Source organism: Bombus bifarius, unplaced genomic scaffold (genome assembly GCF_011952205.1).
Source record: "Bombus bifarius isolate JDL3187 unplaced genomic scaffold, Bbif_JDL3187 scf7180000009832, whole genome shotgun sequence".
Taxonomy (NCBI): Eukaryota; Metazoa; Arthropoda; class Insecta; order Hymenoptera; family Apidae; genus Bombus; species Bombus bifarius.
The window spans coordinates 138,741-152,751 of NW_022885363.1; the positions used below are offsets into that span (position 1 = coordinate 138,741).

At 34.8% G+C, this 14,011-nt stretch overlaps 1 protein-coding gene across 2 annotated transcripts in view; it reads right to left on the minus strand.

Moving 5' to 3' along the window:
• The window catches only part of LOC117215854 (diacylglycerol kinase 1), a 153,060-nt gene that overhangs the window by 81,875 nt on the left and 57,174 nt on the right, over positions 1–14,011 (minus strand). The gene's annotated exons all lie outside the window — the stretch shown is intronic.

Consider the following 14,011-nt stretch of genomic DNA (forward strand, 5'->3'; position numbering starts at 1 on the left):
AACGATGATGAATGGTTTTAATCGGGCAATCGTTTTCTCAGGGTATTCCACTCGTCTTCGAGCGATGGACCACGATGCCAACCACTGGAATATTTCTACGTACGATTTCCACGCTTTTATTGTTTTATTATTTTATCGAATTATCAACATGATTTTTTATTTACACTTTATGCTCAGTGTAATAATGAAATTTTTTATTGCTACCAGCTGCTTCTCGAAAGACGTGCAATGAGCAATGCGAATGGGAAAGAGCAGAATAGCAAGTGTAAAAATCAAAAGCAGACGTCTTTTCACAATGTGCAGGTAAATATATTCGTCGTTGTTAGATCACATAAATAAATGGAAAGAAATAGTTGGGAATTTTACTTAAAAAGATCAATCTATTGATCGCCATCGTTGCATCTTAAGAGAGAGAAGTTGATGCGTGTTGCGAGAATTTCGAGGCAACGAGCGTTTTAACCAGAGACACGTAGAATTCGTAAAGCTAAGCCAGCTTTTATTTGCTAATGGAGTAATTTCATGGCAGCGTTGGTCATGTTCTAGTAATTAAAAGCTCGTGAATAAGCGATTCAGCAGCGTAGCGCGATTAGAACCATGGCGCTCCTATCTTCGATTTTGATTAGGCTATCGATCGAATAGAGAACTTTGGATTCGTGGACTTCAATCGACCTCGATCAATCATACGTCGTTAATAAATAAACTACGGACGTTTACGCAAAATTATATTTTCATGAATACGACTAGAAATTAAATAGAAATTTGTTTCACCCTATGAATATTTTAACGAAAATTTCACTTTGGATATTTTCTACATTTTTACATTTTCGCATTCTGTACATTTTTGTACATTGAAATCTTCCATAAAAACAACTGCAGCCAATTATTTAAATTATAATCGTCTTTCATAGACAGCAGGAATTATTTTTTTAATAAACTGAAGTCACGCATATGGTCGATGTGAAATTACAGAGCAAGCCACCTAACATTAGGATTTTAAAATAGCCACGCAACTATTAATTACACCAAAAGTGTGCTTCAACCAGAAATTAAATGATTCCAATGCGATTAGTTTCTTGTTCTTAAGATATAAAAGATACAAAATTTAGTTCTTCTTCCTTTGTAGCATTCCTTCCATTTTTCCAAAACACCTTTGGTTAACTTTCGTGTACTTAAATATGTGGCGAAATTTCTATTTTTCTACAAACATTTAAATTTTACTTCAAGAAAGAAATTAACGCATACAAAAGAAATATTTCATGGTAAAAATAATAAGGATATGATAATGATAAATCATCAGTAAATACCAACCAGAAATTAAATGAATCTAATGCGATTAGTTTCTTGTTTTTATTTCTTATAAGCAGAAATCATACGAAGATAAAAAATGTAGTTCTTCTTCCTTTGTAGCATTCCTTCGTAAATTTCTTGACGCATTAACTTAATCCATTTTTCCAAAACACTTTTAGTTAACTTTACGCTCTGTAAATAACTTTCGTGTACTTAAATATGTGGCGAAATTTCTGTTTTTCTACAAACATTTAAATTTTGCTTCAAGAAAGAAATTAACGCATACAAAAGAAATATTTCTTGGTAAAAATAATGATTTGATAATGATAAATCACCAGTAAATATCAACCAGAAATTAAATGAATCTAATGCGATTAGTTTCTTGTTTTTATTTCTTATAAGCAGAAATCATACGAAGATAAAAAATGTAGTTCTTCTTCCTTTGTAGCATTCCTTCGTAAATTTCTTGACGCATTAACTTAATCCATTTTTCCAAAACACTTTTAGTTAACTTTACGCTCTGTAAATAACTTTCGTGTACTTAAATATGTGGCGAAATTTCTATTTTTCTACAAACATTTAAATTTTACTTCAAGAAAGAAATTAACGCATACAAAAGAAATATTTCATGGTAAAAATAATAAGGATTCGATAATGATAAATCATCAGTAAATACCAACCAGAAATTAAATGAATCTAATGCGATTAGTTTCTTGTTTTTATTTCTTATAAGCAGAAATCATACGAAGATAAAAAATGTAGTTCTTCTTCCTTTGTAGTATTCCTTCGTACATTTCTTGACGCATTAACTTAATCCACTTTTCCAAAACATCTTTAGTTAACTTTACGCTCTATGAATAACTTTCGTGTACTTAAATATGTGGCGAAATTTCTGTTTTTCTACAAACATTTAAATTTTGCTTCAAGAAAGAAATTAACGCATACAAAAGAAATATTTCTTGGTAAAAATAATAAGGATTTGATAATGATAAATCATCAGTAAAACGATTATATTATAACGGTAATATATCGTTCTTTTGATGGTTCGAAAAGCGGTGAATGGTGGCAATTTGTTAGATCAGAGATATAATCGAGTTAACCTAGATATCTAGGTTCTACAGGCTGAACTTTCGGTTCCGTGATAATGCAATCGTAAGGGCGTTGATAATTAATAGCAATTATGTTCACGTCATGTAAATGAAGGTGCAGACTCCTGTTACATATGTATCTCATGATGCAGTACTTTAACTTACGTTCGTTTGTCTATGAAATTTATCCAATTGAGTCCTGCGTAATTTCTCTAATTTTCTCTAACATTCTTCGGTGATATAATAATAATTGCAAACATATTATTGGAATATTAAAGGTTTTGTATCCTCTACTACAATTAGTAAATACTACTACTACTATTAGTTTACCACAATTAGTAGTGTAGGATCTTTACTACAATTAGTTTATTTACTGTTGAGGTTATTCGATGTGTAAACAGAGAAAACTCGTGGATAAATTGTAAGGCAGAAAATATATTTAAATAGAGACGTGTAATTATAAATAAGAATCCAATTTGAGCTGGTCCTAGCTGTGTTACCCAATAACTGAAAACCCCGAAGCCAACGTCGCCTGTCTTTCTTTTTTTTTTTAAGGAGATTTAAAGTTTATTGAGTCCAAGAATACAGTTTTAGGTACATATTCACAATAAACGGTGAATTTTTGTAATTATTATGTTTTGTAATTATTATGTAATTATTGTGTATTATGTGTCGGCGCTTTACATTTTTCGTTGTATAATACAATTTTTGGGTTTAAGCCGCTGGGGAGCGGAGCTTCTTTATGTATTTTTTTTTTATTTTTTTCTGTCCTGAAAACTTGGTCAACGTCGTCTGTCTACTGTTTATGGTCTGACTTCGTCGTAGTCTTTTGTCTACTCGCTGTCGATGGCTTCAGTAGTGCTTGAGGAAACTAAAAAGATCAGATGTAGAGTTTTCTTAGAAGTGGTAACCACTTCAACATTTACAATAAATGGATTAAACAGATGTTGATTAAACAGGAATCACAATAACGTATTATAATTAAGACAACTAGATAATTAACTTGCAACTCTCGTCAACACGGATCCAACGCTCTCTCGACAACGTTAGCAACACTCTGACTACTCAACTCACAATGTCTGTTAATTCGTTTTTGTCCCTTAGCTTGTCTTTTGTCTTAGTCTCGCGTCTTTTGTCTTAGCCCCACCACGCACATGTTCCGCAACCGCTTGTTTATAATTCGCCCGACACCCCCCAGCCCCCTCCCCCTAGGTCCACGATACTACAGTATGACATAGTTTTCGTTGATGAAAGGAAGTAATTAAGAGGATTCTGGATTGAAAGATAAACGATCGATCGGGAAATCAATTAACTTCTATAAATAAATTTACCGCGAAAAATGTAATTATTATTTCTGCTAATTGGAAGTTCGTTTCTTCGCGGAAAGTGTACTAATTGTTCGTGACAGCGTACACGCTATAGGTCACTCTAGTTATTTAAATTAGCCGACTTTAAGTGCTGACCAAACATGTATTTACTATTGTCGATATTATAGTTGATCAACACCGGTGACAAGTCATTGTTGCATTATTGTTATTGTGAAATCGTTTTTCTAAAAAGTTCATTTTTCCTTTAAGCTCTAGGTATGTTATTTTGAAATAAATTCTTATCTATTAGAAAAGCGAAGGGAACTTCAGAGATAGACGAAATATTATACAATTTTTTGATACGATCTCATGTGTATATATTTTTCTTGATTTTATTTTTTAATGTCACTTTATGATCAAACATGAGAATTTTAATGTGACATAATTGAAAATAAACGCAGCTTGTTAGGTTCGAAAACGTCTTTTAAAAATAGTCGAAACAGTTGAATAGTTGAGCAGTGAAAGATACAATTATTAGGACAAAATTACGTTACGAGGATATAATTAATATTGTTTTAATATCTTTATTAATATAAATATGAAATTTTTCGAGAGAGATGAAGAAACACATAGAAACAGAATTATATGGTAACACGAGATCGATTGACAATGTAACACTATATTCTCAAGAATAAAGAACTTGATCCATCATGTTACTTTCCTCAAGTCTTTATTTTACATTTTCAGATGAAGATCGGAGGTTATACAGGGTGGTTGGAAAAAAGAAGTCGAAAATATAGAATAAAAATTTTTTTTACATTTTTTTTTTAAATTTGTCCATCGAGACAACGATCTACAGTGAGATCCATTATAACGAGACGCGATAAAGTGCACGCGTACCGATCGAAAATTCAAAGTCGATTTTCTCGAAAACAAAGCCTCGAACGAAAAATGTTTATTCTATATTTTCGACTTCTTTTTTCGCGTAGAATCACCCCCTTTCCGCTTGTACCACTAGTTACTAACCACCCTGTATACAAATTATGCTTTCATACATGTCGAAGCGATATTTTCATATCCGGGCTAATATCTTTTAATTTGCATGAAATTTCGCCCGACAAAGGCGGACTAATCTCGTTAATGAAATTACGATTACACCTAAGGGATCGGTTCGCATGCCGTGAGTTACTAAAAAATGTATCGATCCGAATATCCAGCGCGTTCATTACATCGTGGATTCTTATCAGAGCACAATCTGCCTTGTAAATTACCTTCTACGGATCGTTTAATAACGTTTGCGCTTGAATTAGGATAAAAACGTCACGAACCCCTCGTTATATAAAGTATTTTTAATCGAAACTGTTAACCAAACTCTCTCTTCGATCGTTCAAAAATTACGTTGTATTAGGTGATTAAAGGTAATTGGTAAAATTATAATTAGTACTGTTAAAAAAAAAAAAAAAAAAAGAAGAGAGAAAGATACAGAGGGAAAGGAATGAAACTGGTTTTATTGGCACAAGGATCGTTACGCAAAGTATTCGTCGGCATATCTCCAATTAGACTGTTACTAAATGGCTTCTCGACACGAGTATCTTGCACTCTTCACTCCAATTATTAGGTGCAATAACCAGATGGCTCGATTCTTCGCTAATTTCCTGTTTCTCTGATGAGGCTAGTCGTTACGAAACAACGATGACAGAATATTCAAAGCTGTTATAGATTCTTCGATTAATCATCGTTACGTAAACGTAGGATTGTAAAGGTTACAGTAGAAAATTTTTAAGTGGAACGATATTCTAAAGAACTCGAATTCTTTAATCCTTAATTACGAATCACGATCTGATGGAGAATTTTAGAAATTTCAGAATTTCAGTAACAGATACGTATACTGGATTAATTTCTATAACGCAAGAACTTGATAAATAAAATTGCAAATTATAAATTATCTGCAAGACTCTACATCCACGACAATGGATAAAACACGGTCGTTTGTATTTGAATGGTTTATTTAAATTCCCCATAATTTTAACCATATCTATTCTATTAATATATATTTTGTTAGATCGTTTCGCAACTGAAGATACTCGAATTTTCAAGCTTACAAAATTTGCCACTAAATTGCAGTAACAAAATAAAAATCCTTTCAGGGACGAATTATTAACACGTTGCTATATAACTTGACACGTTCTGTAGAAGAAAGAAACGATCGTTTGGTGGAACGCGATATCGCCAATGTTGGATACTTAGAACGAGTGAAAATGATTTGGGCGGTCGAAGAGTGTTGTACTGTGTGATAGGTAACGGCCGTTAATAAAGTGCTATTAGTCGGATTAACGAAGATACGATAGTACCTAAGGCGTTATTCCGAGATCATTACCCTGACAGAGTAACGCGCTCCGTGCTCGGTAATAAAGATTCACTGTCCCAACTCCGGCTCCCGGAACAATCAAGTCACTTCCATAAACGATTATGTGCCGCTTTACGGTGTACGAGGCTACTACAAGCTCAGGAAAAAAAAAAGATACGGACATACCAGACGAAAAGAATTCTGAAAAGAATTCAAGACACTCGATACTTTCAAATTATGCTTACTACGAAATAAGAGAACATTCGTATCGAATGCGTTTCTTCTAGTAGCACTTTCATATGACTAAAAGAATTTGATGCTATGAGAATGAAATGTAATACCAGATAAAAGAATGAAATAGGAAAAGCAATTAATTGGAAAATATAATAAAGAAAATATGTGCTAACATTTTTGCCACTCGCTTTATGTATTATGTTGTGGCAAAAGTTTCTTTCATTTTACAAGGAAATATTCGGTTGGCAACTAAGTGACCTCCTAATTTTTGTTAATTTCCTATTATCACCTAACACTTTGACCGCCACGCCGAAATCACATGTTTCGCTCAAGACGCCACGGGAGTATTTTTATTATTCAAAGCATATAATGGCAAAATAATAATAAATTGACGATGTAAGACAACATTCTTCACCAATGGACCGGTTATCTTATTGGTGGTCACGGGTGACCACCGTGGCGCCTTGCTAACAGTTGATGGCGACATATTGTAACAAGGCTTCGTTTGTTTCAACAAACCATTCGCATTCATTATTTCGTTGTAAACAAAACGTGCAGAATATATTGTTGAAACGTGTACAAGATATTAGTAAACGGTATTTGCTCATTCTAATAGTAAGGTACGTTCGCACTTCTAACTTCAATTATATGATTATAAAGCAGCATTTACGATTATTTTCTGAGTTGTGTTTATAAAAATATTCGTAGATTACCCCTGAAAGATATGGATGCAAACACAGTGCACCGTTAGATGCAACATTTGTTCTCTTTTTTTTATCGATGTTCTAATAAAAATGTTTAATTGCTCAATAGGGTACTTTTTATTTAAAAGTATCTTCTATTTATCCATTAAAACAGAAGAAAACAACTGTTGCGTTGGTAGTGTGGCAAAGAAGATGGTGAGGCAAAGAGAGTGGCGAAGCGCGTGCAAATTTGTATCGACGAATATCTTGCAAATCACATGTCAAATAAATCTGAAACTATTTCGATATCAATTCTAAGTGTAATTTAAGTATCGCTATACATTTATTTCGGCGATTAAGATCCACGATTCTCAACAACAAGAATTAGAATACTTAGAGAAAATGAGGCATGTCTCAAATATTATTATGAAATTGTTGGCCATTTGATAGCGCAATAAAATCCACTGTATGAAGTTTTTAATCTTTTAGAAATCATACAGAATTATCAGCATCCAAAAACACTAAAGACACTAGGTCAAGTCTGTTACATAGCGCAATAACATGAGGAAAAATTCACAATGCAAGACTCGAGCATTTCAAATACCAGACACTTTTAACATTTTCTAAGAAATAAATATTATTAATCGAGTTGTGCATGATAATAAATTGTTGCCCATTTGATAGCGCAATGAAATGAGGAAAAATTGACAATGCAAGACTCGAGCATTTCGAATACCAGACACTTTTAACATTTTCTAAGAAGTAAATATTATTAATCGAGTTGCACATGATAATAAATTGTTGACCATTTGATAGCGCAATGAAATGAGGAAAAATTCACAATGCAAGACTCGAGCATTTCGAACACCAGACACTTTTAACATTTTCTAAGAAATAAATATTATTAATCGAGTTGCGCATGATAATATCGAAGATATGAGAATTATAGTACTGCATTTTTATAGTATTCCACTTTCATAAGATTACGGGTTCCTTCGTTTTCATATTACCCATTTTTCTATTACATTTACTATTATTTTCTCCCAGATTTTGTTTCAGACTTTCAATACCTAAACTTTCGAAATTCTCTGCCTAATTTATATCAAAATCCAACATTGTCTAGTTCCACACGCGTTAATAAAGTCATCTTCTTCATTACACATCCGCCTTGAGCCCGCGAATCGCTTCAGCGAAGTCACTGGTGAAGACAAAGGCGATCGCCGTTATAAGCAACGCGAACATCTACTAACCGCTTAAGCGTGACAATTAAATGATTGCGGATTTTATCAATACTACCTAATGACAAAATCCGCAATCATTTAGTTGTCAACCCAATATAACGAGGTGGAGGAAATATACCCACGTTATACGTTGCAACGCACTCAATAAAATCATTAAACTGATGTAGTCCGCAAGAAAGGATTTAGAAGCGAGATAACCAGATTTCTTTGTTCGTTAAGTCAGAACTGGAAATAGCGCGTGACTACGAGGCGAGCTATTCAAACAACGAAGGAAATTCGGAGCGAAACGAAATAAAACGAGGACGAGGACATTGTGGATTTTCGATTATCGCGAGCAATTATACGGATTGGAGAATTTGGCGGGAATCATCGCAACGTATTTTGTTTGCCTTTCATCGAGCCTTGTTTTCTTTTTCAAGAACACAACCGTGTCCAGCTACGTCCAATCCCGGATCGACGTTGTTCGATCGTCGCTCGATCCTCGAGGATCGCGGCATTTTTCCGTTCCCCGGCCGAACGCCAAGTTGTTTACGCGGCGGGAAATAAATTAACTTCAATCAGGCGCGATAGCTCGTAGACGTGAGTGGGGAGGACGATCAAAAACGAATAAATGGAATTCTATTCCGGGGGGTTGATTAATAGGGGTGATTTCGCCCGCAGCCGAAAGATTTCATAAAAATTCGTCTGATGGTTAGTCCCTCGACACGAAGCAACCAATTCGTTTACTCATTTGTTATTCACGCGAAGTATAGGACGTCTCGTTATTGTACAAATGGGCAGTGAGTGATTGTATGTGATAAGATAAGTGGAAAATATAGATTAAATATTATTCATTCGACAGCTGACAATTCAAAGCTTTGTCAAATATTGGATTGGCAACCGAGTGATTGCGGATTTTATCAATTCCACTTAATGGCAAAATCCGCAATTACTTAGTTGTCAACCCAATATACAGGGTGGTTGGTAACTGGTGGTACAAGCGGAAAGGGGGTGATTCTACGCGAAAAAAGAAGTCGAAAATATAGAATAACAATTTTTCGTTTGACGCTTTGTTTTCGAGAAAATCGACTTTGAATTGTCGCTCGGTACGCGTGCACTTTATCGCGTCTCGTTATAACGGATCTCACTGTAGATCGTTGTCTCGATTGACGTTATTTTTTTAATTTTTTAATTTTTTTTTTAATTTTTCCATCGAGACAACGATCTACAGTGAGATCCGTTATAACGCGTACCGAGCGAAAATTCAAAGTCGATTTTCTCGAAAACAAAGCCCCACACGAAAAATTTTTATTCTATATTTTCGACTTCTTTTTTCGCCTAGAATCACCCCCTTTCCGCTTGTACCATCAGTTACCAACCACCCTGTATAAGAATTTGGCTAATTGCTGGTTGGATAAGACACTGGAAATAAGTTTATTTTACGCACGAAAGTAAGTTGAAAATGCAGAATGAAATGGTTTTGAAGTTTTATTTTCATGAAAATGGAATACGATAGTTTATAAGGTATACCTCTGTACATAAATTTTTATAGATTTACAATTGATAAGAGATTATTGTACTTGCGAAAATAATTATTTAACAACGTGGAATAACTTATTTTTCGTTGCAAGTTTCGAAAACTCGATAAATGTAGGAATGTTTATTATAAATTAACAGAAAAGACAGTATGATAAACACAATATTGTAACACTCTCACAAAATTGAATATAATATCGCGCTTCACGAATTCGCTTATCACTATTTCTACGTCACAGCAACACGATGAACTTCTCTCGACCACGATTAATTCAACTCTGACAGCATTACCACGCTCATTTTTCCCTCACAACACTCCTTGACAACATTAACATATCTTAACAACGTTTATAAACAATCAGCCATGTCTTTCACTAACGTCACACCATCCCACATAAATTAGCCGACTTTGCGAAAATTTGCGGCTAATTTTCCCTTCAAAGTGTTCCAAAAAAGTGAAAAATTGAAATTTCGAAAAACCCTGCCAGCGTTACCTGTGGAAAACTGTTACCTAACGAATGAACTTTGATTTTTTAATTTCAGATGATCCAGCACCAAGTTATCAGGGGCACCGCAATTTTCCGAGACACGTCCGAATAATTACTGCCATTGCCGTATTTCTTAATATTTCTCCGTGAAAATTTTATACAATATTCTTCGAATGTCATACTTTAATGTACTGTTGGTTTTAATAAAGAGATTTTAACTGTGTCGTCACAAATAATTCACAAAAACATGTCTTATCTTTGTACGAATTAACCTTACCCCCCCCCCTTAAGAGTGTCTAATAATCACGTTAAATTGTTAAACCCTGTTAAATCAACACTTGTACATAAAATTGTAAATATAGACCTCTTCGAACAACTACGACGGCTTGTCCTAACGAAGATACGCAACGCGCCCCTAAAACTAGCGCCAACCCAACAAACTCGACATAAACATAAATTTACAATTAGTTGATTCGATTAAGACAGATGGTTGTTCTACGTGCTATTTAAAATAGGTCGAAAATAGAAAATTCAATTTTTCGACATGAAACTTCGTTTTCAGCAACAACGGGTTTAATAGCTTGCGAGGTACGAGAGGAATGCGACTAATTGTCGAATGAATAACAACGGACAATCGCCAGAAAATTATTCTACATGCAAAACTAAGGTGGAAACGTGGAATAAATTGAAGTCTGAACAAACGACAAATTTTCGAAACGAGGTTTCAAATGCAAGAATTTTCTATTAATTTTTTGCTAATAGAATAGAACCTCGTCATACGCTCGCGCTTGACAAATTTTGGGATTCGATTATTTCAAAAAGGAACCGGGATATGAAGAAATTTTATTCTATATCTTCTTCTTATTTTTTTTTTTTTTTTTTTTTTTGAATCACCCTTTTTTTCGATTATAGCACGGAACGCACGCTCCACATACTGTTATTAATAAACGTATTAAGCGAGGAGAATGTTTGGGCGATAGCGAGAAAATTTAAACGGCTGAGAGGATCTCGACAATGAGAAAGATGACAAATGCCTATTTAAATGCAAACGTCAAAATGGAATAGGCAAATGGCTGTACAGTGAGATACTCATGGGACGAAATTAAAATTTTCTCGATTAAGGGAAACTCCATTACCAACTTTTTATCCGTATTCCTTAGATCGTTCGCCAGGTCCTTGAACATCGACGCATTGTAAATTGCTGAGTGGATGCGAACGTGAGATTATGTTCTATCACAGGGAAAAGTCGCAACTTCTTTGTACAGTCACGGAATCGAATCAAATATTGAACGATTCTTAATACTTAATCAAACGTAGTAACCTGACGACAAAATACCGACAAATATTTGAATATTTGAGTATCGCTATAACCGGTCTGGTGATCAAACAAGCAAACAGAAGAACATTTAGCTTCGCGAGTGTTTGTATCCTTTTGTGTGCGTAAATAAAGCGTTTATCCGTAAAAATATCCACGCGCTCACATGATCACATGCTCCAACAAGAAAGTACTTGAATGCGAAAAGCGATTATGGAAGAAGTAACATTTAACTCGATATAGCTTCAAAGAACGCTCGAATTGATCGAGACAATCAGATGCAAAAGGGTAATTCTGTATCGACCAAAGATACTCGAATATCGAGGAAAAAGCGGCGTTGTCGACATATCCCATTCGCGGTATCTCCGTCGTATAAAAACCCGATCAACGTCTCTTCCTTTTCTTCTTTTTCCTTTATCTTCGTTACCTTGTGTGTATGAGCTGGAAAACGAGTTGGTTGCAATTTCCACTTCCGGTACCGCTGATTATATATCACAACGATCGATACGCAGGAAACAAGCGGAAAAAAGACGAGCTAAATGGGTGGGTTAACGCGACCAAGGGTTGGGGGTAGAAAAGCGCAGATACTATGGACAAAGATATAAAACATCGGAGATTGTTGAGAGTTAGAAAAAATAATAACACGTGGAAGGGTTGGAAAAAGTTGGAGTTGAATTTAGATTAGAAACGGAGAAATTTGAATGGTAAAGTAAAATGGCAAGTGGATGTAAGCGGTACGGTAAAATAGGAAACATGTAAATAACAAGAAAATATAAAACGGCATTTTCAGTAGGAGAGTAACGCGTTGCAAGAGCTAGAATAATTTATTTCAGTTTTATATACGCGTTACGTATATCTGTTTATTGCATTTTCATTACATCATTTTAATTATAATTGTCTATGTGTATGCAATGTATGTACGTTAGTGAAACCCATTCTATTGGAAAACCGTGGAATTCCCACGTGGCAAACATAATACACAGAATACTCCTAAATAAAAGAACATTAAATTGCATAGAAACAGTACTATTAGTTTGGTACAAGGTCAACTAAGCGATTGCGGATTTTGTCATTAGGTGGTATTGACAAAAGCTGCGATCACTTAGTTGCCAATACAATACAAATAACAAATCTGAGAAATAAGAAAAAATCTAAATAAATTTGTCACAAAATCGCAGTCTCTGTCATTTACTTGTAATCCTATCAATACATAGATAAGCAAAATAGCAGTTTTTTTATCGGCCACGCTTTTGTGTCTTCCGACGTGGCACAGACTGAAGAAAATAATTAACCAAGAGTCAATAGGGACAACCAATGAGACGCAAAATAATATACAGTGAAGGGAAAACAGAAACGCGATAGAGAGCAGGATTAATCAAAGAAAAGAAAGAACAGGCAAATAGACGGAACGAATAAATTAGAGTGGAAAAAGACGAAAGAAGGGGAGAGAGATGGTCGAAGCGAGGCGGTGGCGAGCATTTAATTAAAAACGAAGGGTGTGGGCCTCTCATGGACGTCGTCGGACCAGCGAACTACGAGAACGAGTGGAATTTATTTGCCAGCGTGCAAAGTTCCGATGGGCGTTCGCGATTCTCTTGGTTAAATTTTGTCGAGACGCCATTTAAAGTGTTAGCACATTGTCGAAATGTGTGCTGAGGGATGATGGCTGGCAGGATGACCATTACGGGGTACGATGAAAAATTAGACTGACCAAAGATGAAAGGAATTTTTTCGTCATTTGGTTGGATCCGAACAGGGATAGATGAATTGAAACGTGTGACAAATGTAAAAAATATCGTCGAGGTGACGCGTCACGTTGCCACAGAAAACTGTCGACCATAGCTAGGTCTTTCTTTGAATCACGACGCTGCAAATGTAATTTCTGGGAAAAGATTGACTTACTTAAACGTAATTTTTAGTACTTGTTTCGAAGTGTAGGTTTTTAATTTTTAATTTTAATTTTCAAGCGTAGGTTTTAATTTTTCTGTCTATGTTGAGTACTTTCGATCTTCACAGCCGAAATAATGGTACAGAAACATTAAATCTACACTTAGAATTTATATTAGAATAGTTATACAGGGTGGTTGGTAACTGGTGGTACAAGCGGAAAGGGGGTGATTCTACGCGAAAAAAGAAGTCGAAAATATAGAATAATAATTTTTCGTTCGAGGCTTTGTTTTCGAGAAAATCGACAGTGAGATCCGTTATAACGAGACGCGATAAAGTGGACGCGTACCGAGCGAAAATTCAAAGTCGATTTTCTCGAAAACAAAGCCCCAAACGAAAAATTTGTATTCTATATTTTCGACTTCTTTTTTCGCGTAGAATCACCCCCTTACCGCTTGTACCACCAGTTACCAACCACCCTGTATATCAAATAAATCTGAAACTATTTTGATATCAATTCTAAGTGTAGAGGATGGTTGGTTGGATTATAATGACGAGATAAGTCGATGTTACAACCATCAATTATATTTTAAAATAATAAATAAATAAAAAAAAATCT